Below are 9,402 nucleotides of genomic sequence, written 5' to 3'. Positions count from 1 at the left end.
TAAGTAAGTAAGTAAGTAAGTAAGTAAGTAAGTAAGTAAGTAAGTAAGTAAGTAAGTAAGTAAGTAAGTAAGTAAGTAAGTAAGTAAGTAAGTAAGTAAGTAAGTAAGTAAGTAAGTAAGTAAGTAAGTAAGTAAGTATGTATGTATATTGGCCAAGTATTCACATACAAGGAATTTGCCTTGGTGCTCCACCCACAAGTAACATGACATACAGTGACAGTTACGAATGACTCAGAAAACACTAAACATTAATAATAATAAAACATGAATGATAAAACACCATTGATCAAGCATGTGAACCAACAAAATACCAGATCAAAGGGAGGCTACAGATTTTTGGCTGTTGATTAGAACAACTACTCGTGAATAAAAACTGTTTTTATGTCTGGCTGTGGCAGCTTTAACAGTCCGGAGTTGCCTTCCAGAGGGAAGTGATTCAAAGAGTTTGTGGCCAGGGTGAGAGGGGTCAGAGATGATCTTGCCCGCTCGCTTCCTGGCCCTTGCAGTGTACAGTTCATCAATGGAGGGAAGGTTGCAGCCAATAACCTTCTCTGCTGATCGGACAATTTGCTGCAGCCTCCAGGTGTTGTGCTTGGTGGCTGACCCAAACCAGACATGATGGAGAAGGTGATCTACAACTTGCTCCTCAACTTCTCAGAGTACCTTTCCTTGGCAGCTCTGATTCCTCTTCTCAGCTTGTACTTGGCCTGCCTGTAGAGGTCTGCATCCCAGCTCCTGTAGGCCTCCTCTTTAGACCGTCGGAGCTGTCTGAGTTCTGCAGTGAACCAGGGCTTGCTGTTGTTGAACCATGTCCGGGTCTTAGTTGGAATGCAACTGTCCTCGCAAAAGCTGACATATGATGACACAGCGCCCGTATACTCATCGATGCTTGTGGTTTCTTCCATGAACACATTCCAATCCGTGTATTCAAAGCAGGATTGTAGGTTCTCAATGCCCTCGCTTGTCCACCTTTTCGTTGTTGTGACCACAAGCTTAGCAGCTTTTAGCTTCTGCCTGTAGGTCGGAATAAGTTGAACTAGACAATGATCAGAGAGACCCAGACCCACCCGGGGAATAGAGCGATATGCGTTCTTGATTGCCGTATAACAGTGATCGAGTGTTCTCTCCCCTCTGGTGGGGCAGGTAACATGAAGTCTGTATTTTGGAAGGTCACAGCTGAGTCCGGGAAGTCACTCTCTACCCTCATTACCTGGTCAGCGAGTTGCATTTGTGCCTCACGTACGCAGGCTTGGGAGGGAATGTAAACTCCAGCGAGAATAAAGGAGTTAAATTCCCTCGGAGAGTAGAAGGGTTTGCAGTTTATAAAGAGGGATTCTATGTTGGGAGAGCAGAGGTTTGACATTACCGTGATGTCGCTGCACCAGTCCTGGTTGGTATAGAAGCATATTCCACCGCCTCTTGATTTCCCCACTGCCTCCACTTCACGATCCGCTCTGTGAAGTTGGAAGCCAGCCAGTTGCAGCGCACTGTCCGGGGTCGACTCACTAAGCCAGGTCTCGGTGAAAAACAGGGCAGCAGCTCGAGAAAAATCCTTGTTTGTCCGATGCAGGAGTTGCAGTTCGTCCACTTTGTTCTTGAGAGACCGTTTATGTTTGCCAGGAATATGCTTGGGAGTGGTGTGCGTGATCCTCGTCGTCGGAGTCGGGTGAGTGCTCCAGAGCGCTTCCCATGGGTTCCCCTCCGTCTCAAGACCTTTAACGCAGCCACAGTCCCGCCGACGAGTATGTCCAAATTTTCCAGCGAGTGAGAGAAATCCGGAACGATGTTTGGAGGTACCGTATGTCCGATGTTTATGAGTAACTCTCTCGTGAAAGTAATGGGTTTTCACAGACGACACAAAGGAACAAACACATACAAAACAGCAAGGAGCAGTACACCGTGGCCGCCATCGTCCGCGCCAGCAGCAACAAGCTACACTGCAAGCAGCTATCAGGTGATCTTTTTAGGTGGACTAAGTGGAGGTGTTCAGTGAAGCGATCACCGAGCCTGCGCTTGATCTAGCCGATGTACAGGAGTTGACACCTGGAACAGCGGATACAGTAGATGAGGTTGGAGGAGGTGCAAGTGAACCTCTGCCTCACCTGCAAAGACTGTTGGGGTCCTTGGTCGGAGTCGAGGGAGGAAGTATAGGACAGGTGTTGCATCTCCTGCAGTTGCTGGAGAAAGTACCTGGGGAGGGGGTAGTTTCGGTAGGAAGGGACGAGTTCACCAGGGAGTTGCGGAGGGAACGGTCTCTGCGGAAAGCGGAAAGAGGTGGAGATGGGAAATGTGGTTAGTGGTGGGATCCCTTTGGAGTTGGCGAAAATGTCAGAGGATTATGTGCTGTATGCGACAGCTGATGGGGTGAACGGTGAGGACTAGAGGGACTCTGTCCCTGTTGCAATTGGGGGAGGGGGAGAAAGAGTGGAGCTGCAGGATATCGAGAAGGCCCTAGTGAGGGCCTCATCTATGATGCCCGATTACATTGTATCTCTGTCTGCTTTGTTGTCACCTTTTCCAAGCTAACATGGGTCTATTCTACATTTTCCTTGATCTGTATCCCTTTTGATCTCTTACACTTCCTTATCTCTGTAACACCCTCTCCCCTGATGCTCAGTCTGAAGAAGGGTCTCGACCCGAAATGTCACCCATTCCATCTCCATGAGTTACTCCAGAATTTTGTGTCTGCCTTTATTATTTACTGGGCTTACTTTGACCACTCATGGAGCCCACCTATTATCAAATTAATTTTTCTGATACAAATCTTTTTTTCTATCACTAACATGCCCTAGCAATGGTCAATGACAACAAGTTTGCCTTGGCATCAGAAAGGTCGGGATTTAATTCCCAGAAATAGGTTGCAGAACCCTGGTTGAGGTTCTCGCCTTGTTTAATCCAGGCTCATGGGTGAATGTAAAAAAAAAGGTGACATTAATCTTTTGAAAGGGAAATGTTCTCTCTGAAGTATTGAGCAAAGTGTATCTCCAGCCACTATTCCTTGTATGGCAGGCTTGGTTTTATTGTGATCAGAGACAGGAAATATCCAATAAATAACTAAATTATTATTTAAAAATATTTTACAAACATTTAACTTATGCAAATCCATTGATAGCTGATATTAATTGAAAAATCCACTGCTTCACTTTAAATCATTCATTCTTCAGTAGCTCAGTATCAGCGGCAATGCTGGCATTTATTGTTCATCCCTAATTATTCTTGCTGAGCCTGTAAGGGACAGACACTTGAGGCTAATGTTGAAACTGCAGTCACTTCCACAGTGGAGGCAGTTGGTGCCTGGTGGGACGGATAGAATTGGTGGGTGGGGGTGAGGATGGGGGGAGATGTAACTTATTAAGTGTGTTATTCCTTCCATTACTTACGTAGACCTTATTCTTCTAGAGATTCCGAGCTCTTGTTCTCAAGATATGTCAATCCATTCTTTTTCCACTTTGAACTTCATGGGCCAGAGATTCCTAGGAGTGTCTTATTTACTTATGACATGGAAGAGATTATTCAGCCTACCGAGTCAATTCCAGTTCTCAGTCCAATTGCCTAAATCCTAAACTTCCTGGTACTTTACTGTAACCTAGTCTCTCTAACTTGGCCATCAACTTTCCATCCACCTTCTCTGGGGCTAATTCGGAGTAACCAATTAATCTATCAACTCGCACGTCATTGGGATGAGGAAGGAAACTGAGGACCTTAGGCTCCAGGAAAACGTGAAAAACCCCTACACCTGACACTAGTGAGTGACTCAGTTCCTGACACTAAGGCCTTTCTACCATCCACAAGGCACAAGTCAGGAAGACAATAGACAATAGATGTAGTAGTAGGCCATTCAGAACCTTTGACCCAGCACCGCCATTCAATGTGATCATGGCTGATCATCTACAATCAGTACCCCGTTCCTGCCTTCTCCCCATATCCCCTGACTCCGCTATCTTTAAGAGCCCTATCCAACTCTCTTTTGAAAGCATCCAGAGATCATGGAATATTCGGCACTTACCTGGATGAGTGCAGCTCCAACACCTCTGTGATTATAAAACACACCACAAGATTTACATTTACACAACACCCCTTTCCAGCTGGGAACCCCATATGGTCTGCTTGCTTCTTGAATTATGGCTCCCTAAGGAAATACCATCACTAATGATTAGGAAAGATGTATAGACTTGCACCATTTAACAGTCAGGCCGAGTTTGCATAGAAGTGACTAATCTATTCATTTAATAATAATTTAAGATATTTTAATTATTTTGTCTCTGAAACTAAGTGACATTATAATTTCATTCAGCGGGTGCATGAAAATAATTATGTTGGGCGTGAAAATCAGCAATTTTATTGATCGGGCATTACTTCAGATGTTGTTACCCATTTCCTACACTATCCCATCATCATCATTATTATCCATTATCCCATTCATTATCCCATTCCAGCAGTGAACTTTGTCATTTTCTGTAGAGGAATTCATTCACAAGTAATAGACCACAGATGTTATTTACATATAACTGCTGATGTTTCCCCTGCTCTCTGCTGGTGGTTTACTGATATAAGGCAAGGTATAACTAAGCAGTAGGTCACAGCTTTCATTCCCAGTCTGTGCTGAGTGTGTGGTAGGGACTTCAGCACTGGTGCCATGATTGACAGAGTGTTCAGGGTGGCACAGCAGTAGAGTTGCTGCCTTACAGCGCCAGAGACCCGGGTTCAATCCTGACGATGGGTGCTGTCTGTACAGAGTTTGTACTTTCTTCCCGTGACCATGTGGGTTTTCTCCAGGTGCTCAGGTTGACTCCCACACTCCAAAGATGAATGGGTTTGTAGATTGCTTGGCTCTGGTAAAAAGTGTCCCTAGTGTGTAGTGTGTGCTGGTGTAACGGGGATTGTTGGTCAGAGCAGACTCGGTGGAACGAAGGGCCTGTTTCCACGCTGTATCTCTAACCTAAACTAAACTAATCTAAACTACAAGCAGTGAAGAGTAAAATCAACTGGTTCTCCCCAAACTCGGCCCTGAAGGTTTAGAGAATGCTTTGAGATTGGTCAAAAAGGCTCCCTGACTATGCTGGTATATTAATAATTATATTCCTAAGGCACCAGAAAGTTGTTGGAAGCCATGAAATTCTTATTAATAATACATATTAATACCATTGTTATGGATGGAGGAAATGAAGAAAATGAAACAATAATGTTTCAAACTATTCTATCCTTACATTGGCCACTGATGAGTAAAGCCAGCTTTCAGCAGTCAGGACAATAGTAACAGAACGGAATGGTGGCACAATGGTAGTTGTTGCCTTACAGCGCTTGCACCACCGGAGACCTGGTTTCGATCCTGAATATGGGTGCAGTCTGTACAGAGTTTGTAAGTTCTCCCCGTGACCTGCGTGGGTTTTCTACAAGATCTTCGGTTTCCTCCAACATTCCAAAGACCTGGAGGTTTGTAGGTTAATTGGCTTGGTATATATGTAAATTGTCCTTAGTGTGTGTGGGATAGTGTTAATGTGCAAGGATCGGTGTGGACTCGGTGGGCAGAAGGGCCTGTTTCCACGCTGTATCTCTAAACTAAACTGACTCATATCAGGAGGAGATGAGGCAGCATACAGAGATGAGGTCCTGAAGCTGTCAGAGTGGTGTTCTGCGAATAACCTGGCACTCAACATCAGCAAAACAAAGTAAATGGTCATCGACTACAGAAGGCAAAGAGCGGACCTTGCCCCGCTCTACATCAACGGGGACTGTGTAGAGAGGATTTCCACCTTCAAATTCCTGGGATCGCACATCGCGGAGGAGCTCCCCGGGTATGCCAACACTTCAGTGATGGTAAACAAGACCCAGCAGCGATTGCATTTCCTGAGAGTGCTAAGGAAGAACAGTCTCGAGGAGAAGCTGCTAGTGGCCTTCTACAGCTCCACCATCGAGAGTGTGCTGGCATATTGTATCACCGTGTGGTATGCCGGCTGCTCAGCAGCAGACAGGAGAACCCTGCAGAGAGTGATCAAAACTGCCCAGAAAATTACCGGCTGCCCTCTGCCCGCTGCATTCCCTGGATGACATCTCCAGCTCTCGGTGCCTCTGCAAAGCCAGGAAAATAATCAAAGACCCCTCCCATCCTGGACAGTTCCTGTTCAACCTCCTGCCCTCTGGTAGGCGGTACAGGTGCGTCAAAAGCCGGACAAACACTCAAGAACAGTTTCTTTCCCTGGGCCATCAGAACTCTAAATTCCTCAAATATCCACATGACATGAGAGATGCTGTCATCCATTCCACTATAAAACAGACCACTCAGCTAATATTTCTTCTTTTTTAATTATTTTAAAGTATTTATTATGTGTAATATTCTCCCAGAGTAATAAGTGTAATATTCTCCCAGTGCAATGTTCTACCTAGGTGTGATAAATATAATTTATCTACTATTTTAAGCAGTTAAATAACATATTATATGTATTGGTTGTGTTTTTATCTTGTTTTAACTTGTTTTGGTTGCACTGATCAGGAGTAGCTCTCCTAATTTCATAGTATTTCTAAGTACAATGACAATAAAGGCTTATTATTATTATTATTATTATTATTAAACTTTAAATGTTATAAAGATAAAGCAAATCATTTTCCAATGATAACGGAAAGCATAGATACCATGTTATTTTCTTCTTCTTCTTCTTCTTGTGTATGGCGTGCACAGCCTAAAGTTGCAGGGCAACTTGTTCTATTTGATCTTATTTGATTGTGCACGCCAGGTTGATTGCATTCGTCAAAACAGGTGGACCATGTGAAGGTTGCAATCTCCTACCCCATACCATGTTGTGATACTATGTCTTGCTTTCTTGTTCTTGTTCTCTCCATGGTATTTTTCATCATTCAAATTAGAAGTTATTTCCAGAGTCAAGACCAACTGAATGTGCAACTGCAGTGCAACTGAATTGCAAATATTGATGTGTCCTGATCCGCAAAGAGTTTGGTTTCCACGCATGGATTGCTGTGAGCTTGGATTGGCAAAGCCATTTATTTCATATTTGTTTTCACACTGTTAAAAAGTAAAAATTATTGGCTTTAGACCATTTTCATGGAAGATATATCAGAAAGCTCCTGCACAGGGTACCAAAAAGATAATCCCATTTTTCTTCCCCAACAGCAAATGTGCTACAGAATAATCCCAGGTGAGATAGATAGATTCAAAGAAGGATCCATTCTCCAACTGAAGAAAGCATCCTGCAGTGGTTAACATATGTAGCACAAAGGAGGTTGCGTATGAGAACCACAAAAATCATTAGCATCTCAGCATCATTTTAAGAGTGGCGGTCACGGTGGCGCTGCGGTAGAGTTGCTGCCTTACAGCGAATGCAGCGCCAGAGACCCGGGTTCGATCCTGAATGTACGGCGTTTGCACATTGTCCCTGTGACCTGCATGGGTTTTCTCTGAGATCTTCGGTTTCCTCCCGCACTCGAAAGGTATACAGGTTTGTAGGTTAATTGGCTTGGTAAATGTAAAAATTGTCCCTAGTGGGTGTAGGATAGTGTTAATGTGCGGGGATCGCTGGTCAACGCGGACCCGGTGGGCACAAGGGCCTGTTTCTACGCTGTATCTCTAAACCAAACTAAACTAAAGTTCCTCAGAGAGAGAGAGAGAGAGAGAGGGGAAAAAAGCATTCTTGGTCCAATTACCGTATCTGCAGATGTCCCAAGATTAGAAGCATCTAGTATAGCATGTTGCCATTTTGAGTATCAAGTAACTTTGGAAGTATCAGCTATTCACAAGGGACATATTCTCAGTGTCTAGTGCACTGATAACCTGACAGATGGTGTAGGTCCCAATATGAACTTCAAATAAGCATAAAAATATTATCTTTTTCACATAGTTGCCTATAAATTAGTTGAACTGAAAAACAGAGAATTCACAAAAATATATACATACCATAATGAGCGAGAGGCAGCTGTTCAGAAAGACCCTTTCATGGATAAGGTCATGTTCTCTTGCTTTTCATTGTTTACATTTAAGACTAAACACTATCACATGGCTGCATAACAGAATATTTATGTAGAACACATCAATAATACCTTGCAAAAATTACTTAAATGTGCAAATGTTGCAAAATGGATACATTTTAATGTAGAATTTTAATTTTAATTCAGGATAATTTGAATTCTCATGTTAAAAGGTTATGTGCCATTTTTCACAACGGAGAAACAAGCTGGCAGCAGAAAATAAAATGCCTGCAATATTTTACATTAACGCTAATTTATATTCTAAGGAGAGCTATATTTGTCATTTTTGGCATCATCGTTGAAAAGTACCTTGGGCCATTATGAACGTGCCCATTCTAAATTATTGTGCTGTTTAATGTGAACTGTTTTCAGATCAACAGTTAATATTTCATAAGATTCTCGGCTTCTCGGCCTTTTGGCCAAGATCAAGTGTAGTATCTGTTCTTATCAGAGGTAAAAGAGAGCGTCTGTTCTGGTTAGAACAGTGAAAGGGGCTATCTGTTCTTGTTAGAACAGTCCTGGCGGTCCATTAAGGACAAGAGCTGCAGATTGCGGTGTAGAGTCGTAGCAATGGCAGCTGCAATTGGAGCGAGAGGACAGGGTCCGCAATACCCTGAGGATTAGTGTGAAGGACCTCAGCGAGGGGATGCCCTTCTCACGACGGGATGGCAAAAGCTGATGAAGGATTTCCAGGAGAAGGGGAATGAAGCTCCGCTGTCGTTGCTGAAGGTGCAGCCACTCTTCACCCTCCCAAACCAAAAAGAAAGGATGATCACGGTGCATATGTTCAACCCACATGTGCCCGTAGTGGATGTCCTCACCTTCCTTGCTCGCTACGTCGACGGAGCAGGGAACTGCGTGGACGTGAAGGACCTGCATGGGATTTGGACGAGCAAGCGGCAGGTCAAGGTGAAGCTGAGGGTGGACAAGGAAGGAGCATTCCTCCACCCTCCCTCGGTGTTCGCAATTGGAGGAAACCGAGGCTATTTAAGTTACGTCGGGCAGCCCAGACTATGCAGAAGATGTAACAAGCCTGGGCATGTGGTGGCCCAATGCACTGCAGTGGTCTGCAAAAACTGCAAAACGGAGGGCCACGAGACAAAGGACTGTCAGGCCAGCAAGAACTGCAACCTGTGTGGGGAGGGAGGCCACCTTTACAGGGCCTGCTCAAAAAGAGCCTGTTCATACGCACAGGCAACAAGAGGGGCGTTTTCCAGCACCCCCCCAGGGTAGGTGAGACACCCACTACCACTGTCAAGTCCCCAGCAGAAAGGGGGAACAGGGATGAGGACAGCCCAACCACCTCAACCACCTCGAGCCCCCAAGTGCCAGGAGAACTCCAGCACCAAGCCCAGGAGGGAGAGTCGATGGAGGAGGGGGGAGAGCAGATTTGGACGACGGTGAAGTATCGAAAACACCAGAAAG

At 44.6% G+C, this 9,402-nt stretch overlaps 1 pseudogene; it reads left to right on the top strand.

Moving 5' to 3' along the window:
- The first annotated feature begins 8,376 nt into the window (after window positions 1–8,376).
- Window positions 8,377–8,509, top strand: LOC116983415 (annotated as a pseudogene).
- The last annotated feature ends 893 nt before the right edge of the window (window positions 8,510–9,402 follow it).

Source organism: Amblyraja radiata, chromosome 1 (assembly GCF_010909765.2).
Source record: "Amblyraja radiata isolate CabotCenter1 chromosome 1, sAmbRad1.1.pri, whole genome shotgun sequence".
Taxonomy (NCBI): domain Eukaryota; kingdom Metazoa; phylum Chordata; class Chondrichthyes; order Rajiformes; family Rajidae; genus Amblyraja; species Amblyraja radiata.
This window is presented reverse-complemented; position numbering and strand designations above follow the sequence as displayed.